Source organism: Doryrhamphus excisus, linkage group LG8 (genome assembly GCF_037039965.1).
Source record: "Doryrhamphus excisus strain RoL-2023G ecotype Guam linkage group LG8, RoL_Dexc_Guam_v1.1, whole genome shotgun sequence".
NCBI lineage: Eukaryota > Metazoa > Chordata > Actinopteri > Syngnathiformes > Syngnathidae > Doryrhamphus > Doryrhamphus excisus.
The window spans coordinates 21768255-21788534 of NC_136364.1; the positions used below are offsets into that span (position 1 = coordinate 21768255).

The following is a 20280-nucleotide window of genomic DNA, read 5'->3' on the forward strand; positions in this document are numbered from 1 at the left end:
GCAGTGAAACTGTATATTTTTAGTTGACTGAATGAATAAACTTAATGTATTCAATATTTAAAGAGAAAGGAATGTGCCTATGTATCACTACCACCCATATATGACAACTGCTCTAAAATAACTGTAATATGTAAATGTAATATGTGTTCTCTATCTGGTATACTAAAGTTGTACAAAAAATAATGTATCTGAAGTACCATACCAAGATCCAATTGTATTCAGTGAGTGGTGCTCATCTATGTAACATTACTGACACCTAGTGACCAGTGGAGAACGCAGGGTCACATGTTACATATTTGAATATGTCTTCTGAATGCTTTTTACTGCATTGTTTCATTTACCTCAAAAATGCATTGCACTTTTGCAAAAGTTATTTTGTCATTTATTTAACTCATAAATGTGACCGGCCTCGTAAAAACTTTTAACCGGGTCAAGCCAAGTATAACAACTTCATGCTCAAAACAGAGATGACTGTCAGCTTTAGTAAACCCAAAAATCAAAATTTGGTCTGGCATTTGTCTGCAGTCTTTGGTCGAAAGATTAAATATCCATTGGTTCCAACAGGTGGTTTGGTAGAAGTTGAGTGTATCCATGTTGTTGGCTAAAGGTTGGAAACATAAGTCTACTCTCTGGCTTTATGATTCTAAAACACCTGCCCCGTGTGAGGTTCGAACTCACGGCCTTCAGATTATGAGACTGACACGCTGCCAACTGCGCCAACGAGGCCGGCTGACAACGGCTAAAAGCTTTTAATCGGTTGAAGTCAATTTTAACAACTCAAGGTTTGAAAAATTCACGACCTTCAGATTATGAGACTGGATGACTTATGAGGCCGGATAACAACAGTTGAAAATTCTTAACAGGGTCAAGTTAGTGGTTCAAGTCAACTTCAACAATTCATGCTCAAAATCTCAAGGTTTGAAAAATCAGGAAGTCCACTCTTGATCTTGATGATTCTAAAACTCCTGCCCCATGTGAGGTTCGATCTCACAGCCTTCAGATTATGAGACAGACGTGCTGCCAACTGCGCCAACGAGGCTGGCAGACTATAGCTAAAAACTTTTAACCGGGTCAAGTCAATGGTTCAAGTCAACTTTAACAAATTCATGCTCGAAATCTCAAGGTTTGAAACACCAGGAAGTCCACTCTTGATCTTGATGATTCTAAAACTCCTGCCCCGTGTGAGGTTCAAACTCACGGCCTTCAGATTATGAGACTGAAGCACTGCCAACTGCGCCAACGAGGCCGGCTGGCAACAGAAAAAACTTTTAACTGGGGTCAAGTCAATGGTTCAAGTCAACTTCAACAAGTTCACGCTCAAAATCTCAAGGTTTGAAGCACCATGAAGCTCTTTAGCTTGGTGATTCTAAAACACCTGCCTCGTGTGAGGTTCGATCTCACGACTTTCAGATTATGAGACTGACACGCTTCCAACTGCGCCAACGAGGCCGGCTGACAGCAGTTGAAAACTTTTAACAGGATCAAGTTAGTGGTTCAAGTCAACTTCAACAAGTTCACGCTCAAAATTTCAAGGTTTGAAACATCAGGAAGTCCACTCTTGATGATTCTAAAACTCCTGCCCCGTGTGAGGTTCGATCTCACGGCCTTCAGATTATGAGACTGACGCGCTGCCAACTGCGCCAACGAGGCTGGCAAAGAGCAGCTAAAAACTTTTAACCGGGTCAAGTCAATGGTTCAAGTCAACTTTAACAAATTCATGCTCGAAATCTCAAGGTTTGAAACACCAGGAAGTCCACTCTTGAGCTTGGTGATTCTAAAACAACTGCCTCGTGGGAGGTTCGATCTCACGGCCTTCAGATTATGAGACTGACGCGCTGCCAACTGCGCCAACGAGGCCAGCTGACAGCAGCTAAAAACTTTTAAGGGGGTTAAGTCAATGGTTCAAGTCAAGTTCAAAAAGTTCATGCTCAAAATCTCAAGGTTTGAAACATCAGGAAGTCCACTCTTGAGCTTTATGATTCTAAAACTCCTGCCCCGTGGGAGGTTCGAACTCACGGCCTTCAGATTATGAGACTGATGCACTGTCAACTGCGCCAACGAGGCAGTCTGAGAGCCGCTAAAAGCTTTTAATCGGTTCAAGTCAAGTTCAAAAAGTTCATGCTCAAAATCTCAAGGTGTGAAACATCAGGAAGTCCACTCTTGAGCTTGATGATTCTAAAATTCCTGCCCCGTGTGAGGTTCGATCTCACAGCCTTCAGATTATGAGACTGACGCGCTGCTAACTGCGCCAACGAGGCTGGCAAACAGCAGCTAAAAACTTTTAACCGGGTCAAGTCAATGGTTCAAGTCAACTTTAACAAATTCATGCTCGAAATCTCAATGTTTGAAACACCAGGAAGTCTACTCTTGAGCTTGATGATTCTAAAACTCCTGCCCGCAGATTATGTGACTGACGCACTGCCAACTACGCCAACGAGGCCTGCTGACAACAGCTAAAAGCTTTTAATCAGTTCAAGTCAATTTTAACAACTTCATGCTAAAAATCTCAAGGTTTGACACACCAGGAAGTCTACTCTTGAGCTTGGTGATTCTAAAACACATCTGCCTCGTGTGAGGTTCGAACTCACGGCCTTCAGATTATTAGACTAACGCACTGCCAACTGCGCCAACGAGGCCAGCTGCCGGCAGATAAAAACTTTTAAGGGGGTCAAGTCAATGGTTCAACTGCGCCAACGAGGCTGGCTGAAAACAGCTAAAAGCTTTTAAATCGGTTCAAATCAATTTTAACAACTTCATGCTAAAAACCTCAAGGTTTGACAAACCAGGAAGTCTACTCTTGAGCTTGGTGATTCTGCCTCGTGTGAGGTTCGAACTAACGACCTTCAGATTATGAGACTGACGCGCTGCCAACTGCGCCAACGAGGCCGGATGACAACAGTTGAAAACTTTTAACGGGGTGAAGTCAGTGGTTCAATTCAAGTTCAAAAAGTTGCTCAATATCTCAAGGTTTGAAACATCAGGAAGTCCACGCTTGAGCTTGGTGATTCTAGAACGCCTGCCTCATGTGAGGTTCGAACTCACAGCCTTCAGATTATGAGACTGACGCGCTGCCAACTGCGCCAACGAGGCTGGCAAACTGTAGCTAAAAACTTTTAACCGGGTCAAGTCAATGGTTCAAGTCAACTTTAACAAATTCATGCTCGAAATCTCAAGGTTTGAAACACCAGGAAGTCCACTCTTGATCTTGATGATTCTAAAACTCCTGCACCGTGTGAGGTTCAAACTCACCGCCTTCAGATTATGAGACTGATGCACTGCCAACTGCGCCAACGAGACCAGCTGAAAACAGCTAAAAGCTTTTAATCGGTTCAAGTCAATTTTAACAACTTCATGCTAAAAATCTCAAGGTTTGACAAACCAGGAAGTCTACTCTTGAGCTTGGTGATTATAAAACTCCTGTCCCGTGTGAGGTTCGAACTGACGGCCTTCAGATTATGTGACAGACGCGCTGCCAACTGCGCCAACGAGGCCAGCTGACAACAGCAAAAAACTTTTAACTGGGGTCAAGTCAATGGTTCAAGTCAACTTCAACAAGTTCACGCTCAAAATCTCAAGGTTTGAAACACCAGGAAGTCTACTCTTTAGCTTGGTGATTCTAAAACACCTGCCTCGTGTGAGGTTCGATCTCACGACTTTCAGATTATGAGACTGACACGCTTCCAACTGCGCCAACGAGGCTGGCAAACAGCAGCTAAAAACTTTGGTTCAATGGTTCAAGTCAACTTTAACAAATTCATGCTCGAAATCTCAAGGTTAGAAACACCAGGAAGTCCACTCTTGAGCTTGGTGATTCTAAAACACATGCCTCGTGTGAGGTTCGAACTCACGGCCTTCAGATTATGAGACTGACACGCTGCCAACTGCGCCAACGAGGCCAGCTGACAACAGCTAAAAGCTTTTAATCGGTTGAAGTCAATTTTAACAACTCAAGGTTTGAAAAATTCACGACCTTCAGATTATGAGACTGACGCGCTGCCAACTGCGCCAACGAGGCCGGCTGACAACAGCAAAAAACTTTTAACTGGGGTGAAGTCAATGGTTCAAGTCAACTTAAACAAGTTCACGCTCAAAATCTCAAGGTTTGAAACACCATGAAGGCTACTCTTTAGCTTGGTGATTCTAAAACTCCTGCCCCGTGTGAGGTTCGATCTCACGGCCTTCAGATTATGAGACTGACGCGCTGCCAACTGCGCCAACGAGGCTGGCAAACAGCAGCTAAAAACTTTTAAGGGGGTCAAGTCAATGGTTCAAGTCAACTTCAACAAGTTCATGCTCAAAATCTCAAGGTTTGAAACATCAGGAAGTCCACTCTTGAGCTTTATGATTCTAAAACTCCTGCCCCATGGGAGGTTCGAACTCACGGCCTTCAGATTATGAGACTGATGCACTGTCAACTGCGCCAACGAGGCAGTCTGAGAGCCGCTAAAAGCTTTTAATCGGTTCAAGTCAATTTTTACAACTTCATGCTAAAAATCTCAAGGTTTGACACATCAGGAAGTCTACTCTTGAGCTGATGATTCTAAAAAACCTGCCTCGTGTGAGGTTCGAACTCACGACCTTCAGATTATGAGACTGACGCGCTGCCAACTGCGCCAACGAGGCTGGATGACAACTGTTGAAAATTTTTAACGGGGTCAAGTCAATGGTTCAAGTCAAGTTCAAAAAGTTCATGCTCAAAATCTCGAGGTTTGAAACATCAGGAAGTCCACTCTTGAGCTTGATGGTTCTAAAACTCCTGCCCCGTGTGAGGTTCGAACTCACAGCCTTCAGATTATGAGACTGATGCGCTGCCAACTGCGCCAACGAGGCTGGCAAACAGCAGCTAAAAACTTTTAACCGGGTCAAGTCAACTTTAATAATAATAATAATAATAATACATTTTATTTGTATAGCGCTTTTCAAGATACTCAAAGACACTTTACAAAAGAATGAAGTTGAATAAAACAAGTAAACAGAATAAAAGACACACCAAAATACAACATTCATTGGTTAATACATGAGTAAAAACATGAGTATTGTTAAAACATGAGTAAAAGCGGGGCGGGGCACAGCAGTCAGATATTAAAGGTTAGACATTAAAAACAGATTTAAAGAGGTGGGTCTTGAGTTGTTTTTTAAAGGTGGGAAGGTCAGGGCAAGCACGGAGTGAATGGGGCAAAGAGTTCCAGAGGGTGGGGGCAGCGATGGAGAAGGCTCTGTCTCACCAGAGACAAATTCATGCTCGAAATCTCAATGTTTGAAACACCAGGAAGTCTACTCTTGAGCTTGATCATTCTAAAACTCCTGCCCGCAGATTATGTGACTGACGCACTGCCAACTACGCCAACGAGGCCCGCTGAAAACAGCTAAAAGCTTTTAATCGGTTCAAGTCAATTTTAACAACTTAATGCTAAAAATCTCAAGGTTTGACACACCAGGAAGTCTACTCTTGAGCTTGATGATTCTAAAACTCCTGCCTCCGGTTCGAACTCACGACCTTCAGATTATGAGACTGATGCACTGTCAACTGCGCCAACGAGGCAGTCTGAGAGCCGCTAAAAGCTTTTAATCGGTTCAAGTCAATTTTTACAACTTCATGCTAAAAATCTCAAGGTTTGACACACCAGGAAGTCTACTCTTGAGCTTGATGATTCTAAAAAACCTGCCTCGTGTGAGGTTCGAACTCACGACCTTCAGATTATGAGACTGACGCGCTGCCAACTGCGCCAACGAGGCTGGCAAACAGCAGCTAAAAACTTTTAACCGGGTCAAGTCAATGGTTCAAGTCAACTTTAACAAATTCATGCTCGAAATCTCAAGGTTTGAAACACCAGGAAGTCCACTCGTGAGCTTGGTGATTCTAAAACAACTGCCTCGTGTGAGGTTCGATCTCACGGCCTTCAGATTATGAGACTGACGCGCTGCCAACTGCGCCAACGAGGCCAGTTGACAGCAGCTAAAAACTTTTAAGGGGGTCAAGTCAATGGTTCAAGTCAAGTTCAAAAAGTTCATGCTCAAAATCTCAAGGTTTGAAACATCAGGAAGTCCACTCTTGAGCTTTATGATTCTAAAACTCCTGCCCCGTGGGAGGTTCGAACTCACAGCCTTCAGATTATGAGACTGATGCACTGTCAACTGCACCAACGAGGCTGTCTGAGAGCTGCTAAAAGCTTTTAATCTGTTCAAGTCAAGTTCAAAAAGTTCATGCTCAAAATCTCAAGGTTTGAAACATCAGGAAGTCCACTCTTGAGCTTTTGATGGTTCTAAAACTCCTGCCCCGTGTGAGGTTCGATCTCACAGCCTTCAGATTATGTGACTGACGCACTGCCAACTACGCCAACGAGGCCCGCTGAAAACAGCTAAAAGCTTTTAATTGGTTCAAGTCAATTTTAACAACTTCATGCTAAAAATCTCAAGGTTTGACACACTTGGTGAGCTTGGTGATTCTAAAACACCTGGCTCGTGTGAGGTTCGATCTCACGACTTTCAGATTATGAGACTGACACGCTTCCAACTGCACCAACGAGGCCGGCTGACGACAGTTGAAAACTTTTAACAGGATCAAGTTAGTGGTTCAAGTCAACTTCAACAAGTTCACGCTCAAAATCTCAAAGTTTGAAACATCAGGAAGTCCACTCTTGATGATTCTAAAACTCCTGCCCCGTGTGAGGTTCGATCTCACGGCCTTCAGATTATGAGACTGACGCGCTGCCAACTGCGCCAACCAGGCTGGCAAACAGCAGCTAAAAACTTTTAACCGGGTCAAGTCAATGGTTCAAGTCAACTTTAACAAATTCATGCTCGAAATCTCAAGGTTTGAAACACCAGGAAGTCCACTCTTGAGCTTGGTGATTCTAAAACACATGCCTCGTGTGAGGTTCGAACTCACGGCCTTCAGATTATGAGACTGACGCGCTGCCAACTGCGCCAACGAGGCCGGATAACAATAGTTGAAAATTTTTAACAGGGTCAAGTTAGTGGTTCAAGTCAACTTCAAGAAGTTCATGCTCAAAATCTCAAGGTTTGAAAAATCAGGAAGTCCACTCTTGATCTTGATGATTCTAAAACTCCTGCCCCGTGTGAGGTTCGATCTCACGGCCTTCAGATTATGAGACTGACACCCTGCCAACTGCGCCAACGAGGCCGGCTGACAACAGCAAAACACTTTTAACTGGGGTCAAGTCAATGGTTCAAGTCAACTTAAACAAGTTCACGCTCAAAATCTCAAGGTTTGAAACACCATGAAGTCTATTCTTTAGCTTGGTGATTCTAAAACTCCTGCCCCGTGTGAGGTTCGATCTCACGGCCTTCAGATTATGAGACTGATGCGCTGCCAACTGCACCAACGAGGCTGGCAAACAGCAGCTAAAAACTTTTAAGGGGGTCAAGTCAATGGTTCAAGTCAACTTCAACAAGTTCATGCTCAAAATCTCAAGGTTTGAAACATCAGGAAGTCCACTCTTGAGCTTGATGAGTCTAAATGTCTAAATGTGAGGTTTGAACTCACGACCTTCAGATTATGAGACTGACGCGCTGCCAACTGCGCCAACGAGGCTGGCAAACAACAGCTAAAAACTGTTAACCAGCTTTATCATTCTAAAACTCCTGCCCGCAGATTATGTGACTGACACACTGCCAACTACGCCAACGAGGCCGGCTGACAACAGCAAAAAACTTTTAACTGGGGTCAAGTCAATGGTTCAAGTCAACTTAAACAAGTTCACGCTCAAAATCTCAAGGTTTGAAACACCATGAAGTCTACTCTTTAGCTTGGTGATTCTAAAACTCCTGCCCCGTGTGAGGTTCGATCTCACGGCCTTCAGATTATGAGACTGACGCGCTGCCAACTGCGCCAACGAGGCCGGCTGACAACAGCAAAAAACTTTTAACTGGGGTCAAGTCAATGGTTCAAGTCAACTTAAGTTCACGCTCAAAATCTCAAGGTTTGAAACACCATGAAGTCTACTCTTTAGCTTGGTGATTCTAAAACTCCTGCCCCGTGTGAGGTTTGATCTCACGGCCTTCAGATTATGAGACTGACACGCTTCCAACTGCGCCAACGAGGCTGGCAAACAGCAGCTAAAAACTTTTAAGGGGGTCAAGTCAATGGTTCAAGTCAACTTCAAAAAGTTCATGCTTAAAACAACAAGGTTTGAAAAACCGGGAAGTCTACTCTTGAGCTTGATGATTCCAAAACTCCTGCCTCGTGTGAGGTTCGAACTCGCGACCTTCAGATTATGAGACTGACGCGCTGCCAACTGCGCCAACGAGGCCGGCTGAGAGCAGTTGAAAACTTTTAACCGGGTCAAGTCAATGGTTCAAGTCAGCTTCAACAAAGTCATGCTCGAAATCTCAAGGTTTGAAACATCAGGAAGTCTACTCTTGAGCTTGATGATTCTAAAACGCCTGCCCCGTGTGAGGGTCGAACTCACGGCCTTCAGATTATGAGACTGACGCGCTGCCAACTGCGCCAACGAGGCTGGCAAACAACAGCAAACATTTTTTAAAGGGGGTTAAGTCAACGGTTCAAGTCAACTTCAAAACCAAGTCAAGTCAAGTATAACAACTTCATGCTCAAAACAGATGACTGTTAGCTTTAGTAAACTCGAAAATCTAAATTTGGTCTGGCATTTGTCTGCAGTCTTTGGTAGAAAAACTAAATAATTGTGGTTCCAGCAGGTGGTTTGGTAGAAGTTGAGTGTTTCTATATTTATCTATATTTTATACATGTGATTTATTTATCTTTAAAATAAATTATTGAACCTTCACGGCCTAGCATCATAGTAAGTAACTTCCACCACATTTTGATGTAGGTGAGAAAATACAGTATATATGTAAATTTCGAGTGTGTCAATCCACCCTAACAAATGAGAAATTTCACATATAAAACAGACCATGAGTGGAGACTACTTGGCTTGTGCAGTCATCTAAAATCCAATATTTTTATGAATTCTTATTATTTTGATATTTGCCTCACAGGAGGAACTTAATGAAGATGCATCAACTTGGAACAACCACAGAGCCCGAGTCCACAACTCACAATCACCTCATGGATGCCCCCCCCCCATTTCGCATGCAGTCCCACATCTACAATGAAGCAGAGACTGTTCGCACCCTGTGGACTTGGATAAGGTTCAAGTCTGCCTTGAAGAGTGTGTTTTCAAAGACTTACCATATGATGAATATGTGTTTGATGTCTGTGTAGACTTGACGTCAGGGTGCAATCTCAAGATAACAAATGATGTTTATGAAACAGTTTACCTCTACATTACAACCAGAGAAATTATGAAGTTGTAGTTTTATATTTCATTCATATTATACTCACATATTACATTTCCGAAATGTTTTCTAGAGTAATTTCAGGACAATTGCAAATTTACATCGTGATTACAATTATTCTAGAATCGATAAGTTTTAGCCTGTGACGAATGCAAGTATATATGTATATGCAATATTGAAGATGTACAAAATACATATTCTTTGGTGTCCATTAGGAGGATAAGCGGTATAGAGAATGGATGGATGGATGGATGGTGTCCATTGACTGCATTTTTGGTTGTTTGAAGCATGTTAGAAGCGAATAAAGGTTATGACTTTATTGAATTATATATGCAAATATTTAAACAATCACATCACACAAAGCTGCACTTTTTTCTAACAGCAATTTAATAAAACTTGCAACGGCAAGGAACTTTTAATAACTGTAATGTGATTTTTTGATAGATGGTGCTGAAAGTCGGTTAAATCAATGTCAAAATCAAAACTGCTCTCTTCTGGTTTGTTTTTGTTCTTACAGAAAAACAACTGAACAGTTGTTTCACTCAAGTTCTGTTTTTCAAAATCCTTCTGGACAGTCACTTTCTGGATCCACCTCCGTTTGTGATGCATATCAGCCCAAATGTCTCTGAAATTCGACAAATTGCAACCATCCCATCTAAATGTTTCTTTGTTTCTTCCGAGCATTTTCGAGAAGGGCATGATGCTCTTTTTCAGGCATGACCCACTTTATTTCTCATGAGCGTTCACTTAAGTCTCTCAAAACCTTGGACTTATTCCTGTCGGATTCTTCTCCATTTCATCTGCAGCATCCAAAAACAGCCATACGATCACTGTAGGATGGGGGATGTAGGATGAGTTTTATGATACTGGAATCAATCTAAAATTAAGATAGATTTGTTGAATAGTGATGTTAAGTGCATTATGTTATCTTTAATGCTGCCAACTGCGCCAACGAGGCCCGCTGACAACAGCTAAAAGCTTTTAATCGGTTCATGTCAATGTTAACAACTCAAGGTTTGAGCTTTACGATTCTAAAATACCTGCCCCGTGTGAGGTTCGAACTCACGACCTTCAGATTATGAGACTGACGCGCTGCCAACTGCGTCAACGAGGCCCCCTGACAGCATTTAAAAACTTTTAACCGGGTCAAGTCAATGGTTCAAGTCAACTTCAACAAATTCATGCTCAAAATCTCAAGGTTCGAAACACCAGGAAGTCTACTCTTGAGCTTGATGATTCTAAAACTCCTGCCTCATGTGAGGTTCGAACTCACGACCTTCAGATTATGAGACTGACGCGCTGCCAACTGCGCCAACGAGGCTGGCAAATAGTGGCTAAAAACTTTTAACAGGGTTAAGTCAATTTTAAAACTTCATGCTCAAAATCTCAAGGTTTGAAAAACCAGGGAGTCTACTCTTGAGCTTTATGATTCTAAAATAATTGCCTCGTGTGAGATTCGATATCACGACCTTCAGATTATGAGACTGACGCACTGTAGCTGCGCCAACGAGGCTGGCAGACAACAGCTAAAAACTTTTAACCTGGTCAAGTCAATTTTAAAACTTCATGCTTAAAATCTTGAAACACCAGGATTTATGGGCTTTATGATTCTAAAACACCTGCCTCGTGTGAGGTTCGAGCGCACTGTGTTTATGTGCTCTTATGTGTGCTCTTAATTCTCCAACCAAGGAGAATTGTATGTAACTTTATTTAGTGATTCCATATTGTTCAGACTGTCTTAAGTCAGATTGTGTATTTTAGACTTTTCATCTCATAATTTTGACTTTCTCATCCTATAATTTCAACTTTTTTTTATCTCATGATAATGACTTACCATTAGGATACCTTTTTCCGTGGTGGAAACGGGCTTCCATGAGAAAAACCCTTCCTTGTGTGAAATTACAACCTTTAGATGAGACTGACGCGCTGCCAGCTGCACCAACAAGACTGGCTGTCAAAAGCTACAAGACATAAAAAAAAAAAAACATTTTAACTTAACAACTTAATCGATGTTGTTGGCATATAAAAGGATTCAGGCTGTGAGATCGACGTGCTGCCAGCTGCACCAACAATAATGATTCGCATACCAAGACTGATTAAGAAACCAGAAGGTGTCAAAAACAAATTGGGTACTTGGTGAGGACAAATTAAACCACTTAGTTGATGCAGTTGTCATTACATAAAAGTATTACTTGTTTGTGCGTTAATCTTGGCCCTGTGATTGGCCAGGGTGTATCCCAGATAGCTGGGATAAGCAGAGTAGAAAAAGGTCCGGAGGACCAGAAGAATGATAATCCATGTCCCAAGAACCAGATATTGTTGCCAAATACCAGGCGCCCTCCTTAGACCTTTGAAATTAATATAGATTAATGAGAAGCTGCTATATTTATATTATGTTCAGCTATATATGTATGTGTGTAAATGCATTATCAGGATGCAGTATCCGGCTCTCATCCATCGCGGTCATCAAGAACCCCTTTAAAGTCAGTTCTGACCTTGCCAATGAAAAAGGTGGGTATTTCTTAAACAAGAGATGTGTTGCACAAAAAAGATCTGTCAGTGAGAGACTCCCAAATGTAATTACTGTTCTTTGTACTTTTTTCAACAACGTTGTTTTGAACTACACGTACAAATTTGCTGAGGGCTCCCAGGCTGCAAAATCTTTAAACTTGTTTAGTTTATTAGCAGAAATGAGTCTGTAACATGGCCAAAACAGTATTTGGTTTCTGTTCATTTTGCGTTCATTTCATTTTTGCTAAATGCATGGCTGCATTAGACTCTTATCTCGAAGCTGCAGTAATTACAAATATTCAAATCATTGAAAATTATGGCAAACCTAACTTGTGATAATGTTATCACTTAAATGGTCTTTTGAATGCAAAATATATGCATGTTTGTCGATGAAATGTGCCAGGTTTGCAAAACAGGCACTATTATTACAGCAAGGGAAGAACGAGTACACTATTATCTGTATCTGTTCACCCATCTAAATTATCTGTATATGTATTCATACTCAGAGTGGGTGGGACATAAACCCGGAGTGTGGTTTCATCAGAAATGTGCAGGGCTTATTTTAAATCTCAAATTGACGTGGATTGATCAGAAGTCGCTATGTGTATTGTTAATTATTCAGCTATATGTTTAAGTGTGGACGTGATCCTTGAGACTTGATTCTTTAATTATTCATATATTTCATTTAAATAAATATAACAATAACGTGTCAGCCTTGCTGACTGTATTTTTCTCAAATGAACCGCATTCAGTACTACAAGCAGTTTTCCAGCATTCCATGCAGAATGTACCTAATGTTGTGTCCAGTCAAGGTCGTGTTACGGAACAAGTGTACCAAGTCACTTTAGATAGAAACCAAAAAAGAGACGAGCTGAAAACGAGCTAAGTCACTGTTTATTATCGACTCCTATACCATTTAGTTGGATTCGGCAACTATTGGCACAACACCGGAAGTCCTCCTGAGCACTTGGGAGTGTATTAAATAATAACAGTTCAACAGTTGAAAACTTTTAACCGGGTCAAGTCAACTTCATGCTCAAAATCGGATAGTTTGAAACACCTGGAAGTCTACTCTTGAGCTTGATGATTCTAAAACTCCTGCCTCGTGTGAGGTTCGAACTCACGACCTTCAGATTATGAGACTGACGCGCTGCCAACTGCGCCAACAAGGCCGGCTGATGACAGTTAAAAACTATTAACCATTTCAAGCGAATTTTAACAACTCAAGGTTTGAAAAATCAGGAAGTCTACTCTTGAGCTTTATGAGTCTAAAACTCCTGCCTCGTGTGAGGTTCGAAATCACGACCTTCAGATTATGCGACTGACGCGCTGCCAGCTGCGCCAGCAGCCAACCGTTAAAAAACTTTTAAATGGTTCAAGTCAATTTTAAGAACTTGAGGTTTGAAAAACCAAGAAGTCTACTTTTGAGCTTTATGATTCAAAAACACCTGCCTCGTGTGAGGTCCGAACTCACGACCTTCAGATTATGAGACTGACGCGCTGCCAACTGCGCCAACGAGGCCGGGTGACAGCAGCTAAAAACTTTTAACCAGATCAAATCAAGTTTAACAACTTTGTGCTCAAAATCTCAAGGTTTGAAAAACCAGGAAGTCTACTCTTGAGCTTTATGATTCTAAAACTTCTGCCTCGTGTGAGGTTCGAACTCACGACTAAATACAGCTGGTACATACGTATATGTGCAGATTCTGGAAGATCTAGAAAGCTCCATTGAATCAAACGACTCTAAACAAGCTGCTAAAATGAGAATAATGTGTCCCCTTTAAGCAATGTTTAAAGTTATACTTGTATTTTACTTTGGCAGATCGCTTTTTTCAATCCTTGTTGACTTGGTAGGACGCTTATAAAATGGTGTTGAGCATTTTTTTGTTCAGTTGTACAGTTCCACCTGTTTGTGTTGTTTGTCAATAAAGAGAAAGAACGAGTGTGTGTCTGTTGGAGTTTCACGTGCAAGACAATTGCATTTTATATACAGCTGATGATGATAAATTCCCTCTGACGGTTTAACAAACAAGCTGAGCCACAAATATACAATGATTAATTATTAAACGTGAATTAATCAAAATTGTATTATGGATTTCTGATTAATTGTATGCCTTAGTGGGATACATGCTCATTTGTTCTTAATTATTTATCAATTTTTATGTAAATGTTGTATGCATATTGAGTGATTCATGTGAAGAAATAGTAGTTCTCTGAAATACAAAGGATGACAAAGCTGGGTCATTTCGCTGGCAATATTATTTAGTCTATTAAGCTGACATCAGCCATATGTTGTATCAATTATTTGTGGCACCTGCATACCGGTTGATGGGTGGACTTTTGTCATAAAAGTTATATATTACAGTCATGGCAATGATTTTCAGAGAAAAGATACAGTGTCGGGCAGCCATGGGACTTTGAAGATAAACCATTTTTGTTGTTGTTGCTGAATTTGAATTGTTGAATTTAAAATGGGATTAGGTAAGGACACTTTGTGTTTTCCAGTCCATTATTATAAATACTGGAAAATCTCTTAGTCAATTCTTCTTTTCAGTGTCTTCCAACTTGTTTTTCTTCTGCATGACAGGTGTGACTTTGTGTCTGGACTTCCTTGTTTCTGCTACAATCTGTTTCCTAATGCAATGCCAGGGACCTGATTTGCTATTGCCTTTAGCGTAGTACGGTATTTACCTCAGCATACTGGGGTCAAGTAGAGTACTTACCCATGTATGTATGAAAACAGGTTCTAAAATGTTGTACACGTGTTGTTGAACTTTAAAGCAATTCAATTCAAATGTTGGTGGGTTTCATTAACTTGGTGCAGCACTGCTGTAGTCTTGGGACAGTGTTATATAATAATATCATTTGTATGAACATGTTACTGTCCCAGCAGGTCAGGCGAACAAAGACAAACACTGTGAGCCATGCAATTGTTGCATTCTCATATGAAACAAAAACTTAGCAATCTCTCCAAAAACTTGCAAAATTGTGCTGAAAACTCTTGTGATGTTTACAGGTGATGACACAGAAAGCAACATGGCGACAGTCGTCCTTGCTGGATGTCGTACTGGGGTGGTGTCACAGCTCAAGAAGCTGCAGAACATGGGGCTGTCTTTCAAAGTTATTATCTTAGAGTGAATGCAGAGTCTCATCACACCTGAAGATACACAGGTGCGTAGGAAGCAGGAGTAGCCAACAAAGTGTTCAAAATAGTTCAAACAAAGGTTCCCGCACACTGTGTCGCTCTCATTCATTAGTTTATTTAGGTAACGTTTCAGTCCGTTTGACCTTCATCAGACATATTAGATCCCATCTCCGCCCTACACACATATATGTATGGGTGCAGGCAACCAATCTGGGGACTTAGGGGGCGACCTGTTTTGATGAGTATCACCTGTTGAAGGGCAATAACATTCATTTAACAGGTGTACAGATTTAAACATAATATGAGGAACATTTTTTTATACATAATTCAATTTAAACACAACTCACAAACACATGTACAAACACGGGCAACCATGCCAATGATTTTAAAACAGTTTTATGAATTTTTTAAATAAAAAGGATAGGATATTATCTTGAAAATGAATTTTTATTTTTATTTTTATTTTTATTTTTATTTTTATTTTTATTTTTATTTTTATTTTTATTTTTATTTTTATTTTTATTTTTATTTTTATTTTTATTTTTATTTTTATTTTTATTTTTATTTTTATTTTTGACATTTCTTTTGGGGAATGTATCTGTACCCGTTTAACCAGCTTTTTACAGCCAATTATCTTGCAGTTCATTAATTAACCTTTTTGTGAAGGCTACAAGAGTGTAATTTGTAGAAGAAAAAAAATCACAGAAGGACATATAACTGACAGCGCCTCATTTGGAAGAATTTAACTGTTAAACACGAGCCGGGGAGTGAAACGGAAGGATATGCATGCTTGGGACACTGAGAATGTGTTTGCAACATCGGGCTTTCTAGGACAGTGATGAATGGGATCAACAGCAGCGTGTTAGTTCAGAGTCAACATCAGAATGCGATGCTATGTGTGCATCCTTTCCGAGTGACAGTACGCCACCCACAGTACACACACACACACATGTCCACTTACGGATGCATGAACATAAATCTGACCTCCCTGTTGAGACTCCCTGCAGAACGAACTGGCTGCTTAGATTTGCAGCCCCATTTTTGCGAACGTTATCCAGCATTCATGACTGTAGCTGAGGGAGGGAGCGCTTACTTTGACAATATTCCACAGTACCGGAGGCAACAGCATGTTACCTTTTGGTTTTACCCTATCAGCACATTTTCCGGTCATTTTAGTGTGATGAATAAGGTAATAGAGCCGTTTGTGACATAAATCAATGTTTGGTTTGAAAGGGCTCAGCATATTGTATTCTTGTTTAATTCACATTTCAAACATAAAGTAACATTCTAATTCAGTATGCATGTTTCTATGGAATCATACATTATTTATAGAAACACATTTTCTACACCCTTGACACTCAGAACATTTACATGTACTAAAAAAAGTAGCATTAAAACAATAATTGGCTGAAAACCAGCTTTTGAAAATAAATGTAAACACCTAAAAGATTGGCAATACATACACATACAAACATTTGCAATCAAAGGGAGCTTTCTACACATGTGCCGGTTTCTATAATGTCATAAATTATATGTCCAATTTTTGTTCGTGATGAGTAGTCAACAACAATAACAGCAGTAGATAACATTAAAAGTATTCTCTGACACTCAATAAATATATTTCACTGAGTGACAAGAATAGCCACAACCAGCATCCTTAAACTTACTTTACTTTTACTGAGTAAAGAATGAAATGCCCTGTCAAAATGTCAGTCAAAACACTGTAAAGATGATTTAATGTTGATTTAATGCAGATGTATTTAAACACAAATTAAAATGCTACCAACAACAAGAAAAAGCAATGGAAAGTTAATGTAATGCGTCAGACCAAAGGTTTTTAGTTATGCCAGCTATTAGCGTCATTCTTTTCCTCTACCTACATAGCTGAATAAAGCAGGAGCTGAAATGACCACAATCACCCTCTATTGTATCGGTACTGATTTATTTGGGGGAAATCTGACTCATTTGCATGTGTGCATGCATGTAAATATAATAATTAAGAGAGAGGTCGGCCACAGAGGTCGCCAACCCATCAATTGCAGTGACTTGCCGCTGTCTGGCTGAGCCGGGGCCTCACCAGCCTGCAGATGGTGCTTTTTGAGGTACAGTGATGGTTGGATATCGGGTGTCATAGTGAACACAGCAAGTGTTCACGTGTCATGTGTTGTCATGTTGGCGGCACGATGAAAAGGACTGTCGAACCACAGTACAAAGAAACCATCCCAAACGTTGGCCCGCCCAGAGATCACGCATAGTTGTGGGTACGGCTATTTTGGTTCCTTGTTGGAGGGGAGCAGGCATTGCTGGGGTGCTAGGGTGCTGGGAATTGGATGATCTAATCTTAGTTCATCCAGTACTTTTCTACAAGAGAGGAGAAATATGATCTCAGGGAAGAACTAAATTTGAAACACTTCTATGCTAGGACTACGTTAAAAAGCCATAGCATTTCAGTATGTGGAATCAAACTATGGAATGGATTGAGTAAGGAAATCAAACAATGCACAACGATGAGCCAATTCAAGAAACAATACAAGCAGTTGATGTTTGCTAAATACAAGGATGAAGAGTCTTGAACCAGTCATGATGTGCTATATATATCACTATATTGACACTTACTATGGTACCCATTATGGCATTGGATGCTCATATCACCGAGTACTTTGGTACGGGACAAAAAATAAAAAAAATAAAAAAATGTTTAAAAACACCCAAAAAATTATTAAAAATTAATTAAATAAATTAATAAATAAAATAAATTTGCTAAATACAAGAATGAAGAGTCTTGAACCAGTCATGATGTGCTATATATATCACTATATTGACACTTACTATGGTACCCATTATGGCATTGGATGCTCATATCACCTCCTACTTCGGTACGAGGTACATTATAAAAAAAAACAAAAAAAACAAATGTAACAGTTACTGATTGTAAAAGTACCAGATGGAGGGGTAGGGTTTAATAAGTTTTGCTTCTTCCTACTCCTTTCGGACATGTGGAACTGGGAACTGATTATGGGATGCACTCAATTGTAATCTGATGCATGTTCAAATGAAATAAAACCATTACCATTACCATTTAGCATCCCCAATGACATCTTTAAACCAAACGTTGCCCTATAAAATGTTTATGGATAAAGTTTGCAAACTGATGTGACAGTATTTTAAATACTCTGAAATACCAAAAGAATCAGGAGGTATCCTGATGGAGATATAGTATGATACCACGACAAACAGTTTTTTGTCATGCTTTTCACTGTCCATGTTTTTGGTTTGTGTAGTAGCGTTCCAAACCAAATCCAAACCAAACCATTGTTCATTGTTAAACCCACCTGTTCTAACGGTCCTTTTCCACTTTATTGATGCAGAGCTTGGATTATGCCTTCACACAATACTAGCAACTTGCTCACTGATGTATGCATTTGCATCGAAATGTATAGAATGTCTGAAATTTCACTCAATGACCATCATTCACTCCATAAGTAAGAAGAAGACTTGAGTGAACCCAAACCAAAGACACAACACAGATCTTGCGGATAGAAAACCAATATGTATTGGAAAGGCTGACTGCAGGGACGATCTGGGGAATGACTCCTCTGTGAAAATGTTGGATTATATAGGAATATAATAATTGCACAGCAATTCAAACCCAATAAATGTGTAATGCAAACAGTTAAAGTTGATTATATCTTTCATTTCTATGCAGTTTTAATCACCTTTCTCACATTTGTCGTAATGTGAGTACAGATGAGTTCAATACAAATTTATGCAACTATTTTATTAGTAAAAGCAGAAGTCACAGACCATTATCAATGTCATATTCAACACATTAAATCATGTCCATCATTACATTGAATATGGAATAAGAAGCCAATAAATGCACCATAATTTTCATGTAGGAATCTTTTGTCAGATCCAACCAGCATCCACTGAATACTAACATCTCGGTGCTATTTTAGAGGCTATGACCTCGGTCTTCAAGCTGCAAAAGAGTAAAATATTCGAGTTTGTATTTTTCTATACTTTCTGGCTCTCTTTATTCAACCCATGTTGCCTGCCGCCGAGTGAAAATATGACTTGATCCTGAGGACTGCCAAACGTATTTGTGGCATATTCATCATAGAAAAAAGTGTTTCTGAAAAGCTAAATGAAACGTTTTATTGACTTGGTGATTCAGGAGTTGGATTGTTGGCAGTGCTGTTCAAATGATTACGAGTGTGCTGATATATTGATCAACATTTCAAGATTGTTCCAACAATTATTAATTTCTTTACCAGGGGTGTCACAATAAAGACCAGCTCACGAGACGAGACGATGCATGATACAAGATGAGACTGTAACATTCATTTTAAGAGATGTACAATGAAAAAATATGAAAAATATAGAACAAATAACCGTTATAATATACTGTATAATAATAATACATCATCCATACTATTGCATTATTATGCTCCACCCCGCTTTTACTTATGTTTTAACTGTGTATTAACGAATGAATGTTGTATTTTAATGTATCTTTTACTTTGTTTACTTGCTTTTATTCAACTCCATTCGTCTGTAAAGTTTCTTTGAGTATTTTGAAAAGCGCTATACAAATAAAATTATTATAAATGTAATAAAATAATAATAAATAATAATTTAATAAAATATATTATAACATTTTTATTATAATAATGCAATATTTCCTTTACATTTTTTTATTTATTGATAAGACGGTCCCTGAAAAATAACACATTTCCCAAAACACTGTACCCCATTGTCTTTATTAGGACTATGTGCGAAGCTTTTCTCGAATTGACAAATCTCATCACGAGACACCCCTACTGTGTACTCATAAAAACCCTCTATATTGTAATTTTTGCTGAGATACCATTATCAAACAACTCCAAATGTTCCACAATATGTAAAGATATGTACCTGCTAAATATCAAATAACTGCGTCATGTCCTTCAAGTTTAGGATAGCTGAGTTCCATCATTAATATTAGCTACTTACAGTATGCTGTTGATGATAGAAGTAGTTTCCTGCCAGAGAATCCTTCCCATCCTTCCCCTCTTATTATATCTTGATGAGCCAAGCATGTTTTAGATGCAATTATTTTTTTCGACTTAGCCCTCAATTTTCTGAGGTGCTTTACAGTAAATTCCTACTGCAATGGAATCCAGAGAGACACTTTTGACGAAAATAAGGAGGCTCTGATAACTCTCTTTAATTAGATAATTGATGTGCAGAGGAACGTTTCATTTTTTGCTCTTGCACCTTCAGATGGCTTTCATACACTGGTATGTGTGTGTGTGTATCTGAAAGAGAAATACAAAAGTTGAAGTTTTTAAATTGTTTTATGG

At 39.8% G+C, this 20280-nt stretch overlaps 28 non-coding genes across 28 annotated transcripts; all 28 read right to left on the reverse strand.

Annotated features, from left to right (window-relative positions):
• Positions 1–653: 653 nt before the first annotated feature.
• On the reverse strand, positions 654–726 carry trnam-cau (transfer RNA methionine (anticodon CAU)). The gene has a single exon. It is a non-coding gene; the product is annotated as a tRNA-Met (tRNA).
• A 447-nt stretch (positions 727–1173) lies between these two features.
• trnam-cau (transfer RNA methionine (anticodon CAU)) lies at positions 1174–1246 on the reverse strand. Its single transcript has one exon. It is a non-coding gene; the product is annotated as a tRNA-Met (tRNA).
• Positions 1247–1376: 130 nt separating this feature from the next.
• On the reverse strand, positions 1377–1449 carry trnam-cau (transfer RNA methionine (anticodon CAU)). Its single transcript has one exon. It is a non-coding gene; the product is annotated as a tRNA-Met (tRNA).
• Positions 1450–1577: 128 nt separating this feature from the next.
• trnam-cau (transfer RNA methionine (anticodon CAU)) lies at positions 1578–1650 on the reverse strand. Its single transcript has one exon. It is a non-coding gene; the product is annotated as a tRNA-Met (tRNA).
• A 134-nt stretch (positions 1651–1784) lies between these two features.
• trnam-cau (transfer RNA methionine (anticodon CAU)) lies at positions 1785–1857 on the reverse strand. Its single transcript has one exon. It is a non-coding gene; the product is annotated as a tRNA-Met (tRNA).
• A 328-nt stretch (positions 1858–2185) lies between these two features.
• trnam-cau (transfer RNA methionine (anticodon CAU)) lies at positions 2186–2258 on the reverse strand. The gene has a single exon. It is a non-coding gene; the product is annotated as a tRNA-Met (tRNA).
• Positions 2259–2563: 305 nt separating this feature from the next.
• trnai-aau (transfer RNA isoleucine (anticodon AAU)) lies at positions 2564–2636 on the reverse strand. The gene has a single exon. It is a non-coding gene; the product is annotated as a tRNA-Ile (tRNA).
• A 177-nt stretch (positions 2637–2813) lies between these two features.
• trnam-cau (transfer RNA methionine (anticodon CAU)) lies at positions 2814–2886 on the reverse strand. Its single transcript has one exon. It is a non-coding gene; the product is annotated as a tRNA-Met (tRNA).
• Positions 2887–3017: 131 nt separating this feature from the next.
• On the reverse strand, positions 3018–3090 carry trnam-cau (transfer RNA methionine (anticodon CAU)). The gene has a single exon. It is a non-coding gene; the product is annotated as a tRNA-Met (tRNA).
• Positions 3091–3626: 536 nt separating this feature from the next.
• trnam-cau (transfer RNA methionine (anticodon CAU)) lies at positions 3627–3699 on the reverse strand. Its single transcript has one exon. It is a non-coding gene; the product is annotated as a tRNA-Met (tRNA).
• A 124-nt stretch (positions 3700–3823) lies between these two features.
• Positions 3824–3896, reverse strand: trnam-cau (transfer RNA methionine (anticodon CAU)). Its single transcript has one exon. It is a non-coding gene; the product is annotated as a tRNA-Met (tRNA).
• Positions 3897–4150: 254 nt separating this feature from the next.
• trnam-cau (transfer RNA methionine (anticodon CAU)) lies at positions 4151–4223 on the reverse strand. Its single transcript has one exon. It is a non-coding gene; the product is annotated as a tRNA-Met (tRNA).
• A 327-nt stretch (positions 4224–4550) lies between these two features.
• Positions 4551–4623, reverse strand: trnam-cau (transfer RNA methionine (anticodon CAU)). Its single transcript has one exon. It is a non-coding gene; the product is annotated as a tRNA-Met (tRNA).
• A 134-nt stretch (positions 4624–4757) lies between these two features.
• On the reverse strand, positions 4758–4830 carry trnam-cau (transfer RNA methionine (anticodon CAU)). Its single transcript has one exon. It is a non-coding gene; the product is annotated as a tRNA-Met (tRNA).
• An 833-nt stretch (positions 4831–5663) lies between these two features.
• trnam-cau (transfer RNA methionine (anticodon CAU)) lies at positions 5664–5736 on the reverse strand. Its single transcript has one exon. It is a non-coding gene; the product is annotated as a tRNA-Met (tRNA).
• Positions 5737–5870: 134 nt separating this feature from the next.
• trnam-cau (transfer RNA methionine (anticodon CAU)) lies at positions 5871–5943 on the reverse strand. The gene has a single exon. It is a non-coding gene; the product is annotated as a tRNA-Met (tRNA).
• A 714-nt stretch (positions 5944–6657) lies between these two features.
• trnam-cau (transfer RNA methionine (anticodon CAU)) lies at positions 6658–6730 on the reverse strand. The gene has a single exon. It is a non-coding gene; the product is annotated as a tRNA-Met (tRNA).
• Positions 6731–6864: 134 nt separating this feature from the next.
• trnam-cau (transfer RNA methionine (anticodon CAU)) lies at positions 6865–6937 on the reverse strand. Its single transcript has one exon. It is a non-coding gene; the product is annotated as a tRNA-Met (tRNA).
• Positions 6938–7071: 134 nt separating this feature from the next.
• On the reverse strand, positions 7072–7144 carry trnam-cau (transfer RNA methionine (anticodon CAU)). Its single transcript has one exon. It is a non-coding gene; the product is annotated as a tRNA-Met (tRNA).
• Positions 7145–7279: 135 nt separating this feature from the next.
• On the reverse strand, positions 7280–7352 carry trnam-cau (transfer RNA methionine (anticodon CAU)). Its single transcript has one exon. It is a non-coding gene; the product is annotated as a tRNA-Met (tRNA).
• A 437-nt stretch (positions 7353–7789) lies between these two features.
• Positions 7790–7862, reverse strand: trnam-cau (transfer RNA methionine (anticodon CAU)). The gene has a single exon. It is a non-coding gene; the product is annotated as a tRNA-Met (tRNA).
• Positions 7863–7993: 131 nt separating this feature from the next.
• trnam-cau (transfer RNA methionine (anticodon CAU)) lies at positions 7994–8066 on the reverse strand. Its single transcript has one exon. It is a non-coding gene; the product is annotated as a tRNA-Met (tRNA).
• A 134-nt stretch (positions 8067–8200) lies between these two features.
• trnam-cau (transfer RNA methionine (anticodon CAU)) lies at positions 8201–8273 on the reverse strand. The gene has a single exon. It is a non-coding gene; the product is annotated as a tRNA-Met (tRNA).
• A 134-nt stretch (positions 8274–8407) lies between these two features.
• Positions 8408–8480, reverse strand: trnam-cau (transfer RNA methionine (anticodon CAU)). The gene has a single exon. It is a non-coding gene; the product is annotated as a tRNA-Met (tRNA).
• A 1840-nt stretch (positions 8481–10320) lies between these two features.
• trnam-cau (transfer RNA methionine (anticodon CAU)) lies at positions 10321–10393 on the reverse strand. The gene has a single exon. It is a non-coding gene; the product is annotated as a tRNA-Met (tRNA).
• Positions 10394–10527: 134 nt separating this feature from the next.
• On the reverse strand, positions 10528–10600 carry trnam-cau (transfer RNA methionine (anticodon CAU)). The gene has a single exon. It is a non-coding gene; the product is annotated as a tRNA-Met (tRNA).
• A 2289-nt stretch (positions 10601–12889) lies between these two features.
• On the reverse strand, positions 12890–12962 carry trnam-cau (transfer RNA methionine (anticodon CAU)). Its single transcript has one exon. It is a non-coding gene; the product is annotated as a tRNA-Met (tRNA).
• A 277-nt stretch (positions 12963–13239) lies between these two features.
• Positions 13240–13312, reverse strand: trnam-cau (transfer RNA methionine (anticodon CAU)). Its single transcript has one exon. It is a non-coding gene; the product is annotated as a tRNA-Met (tRNA).
• Positions 13313–20280: the final 6968 nt, after the last annotated feature.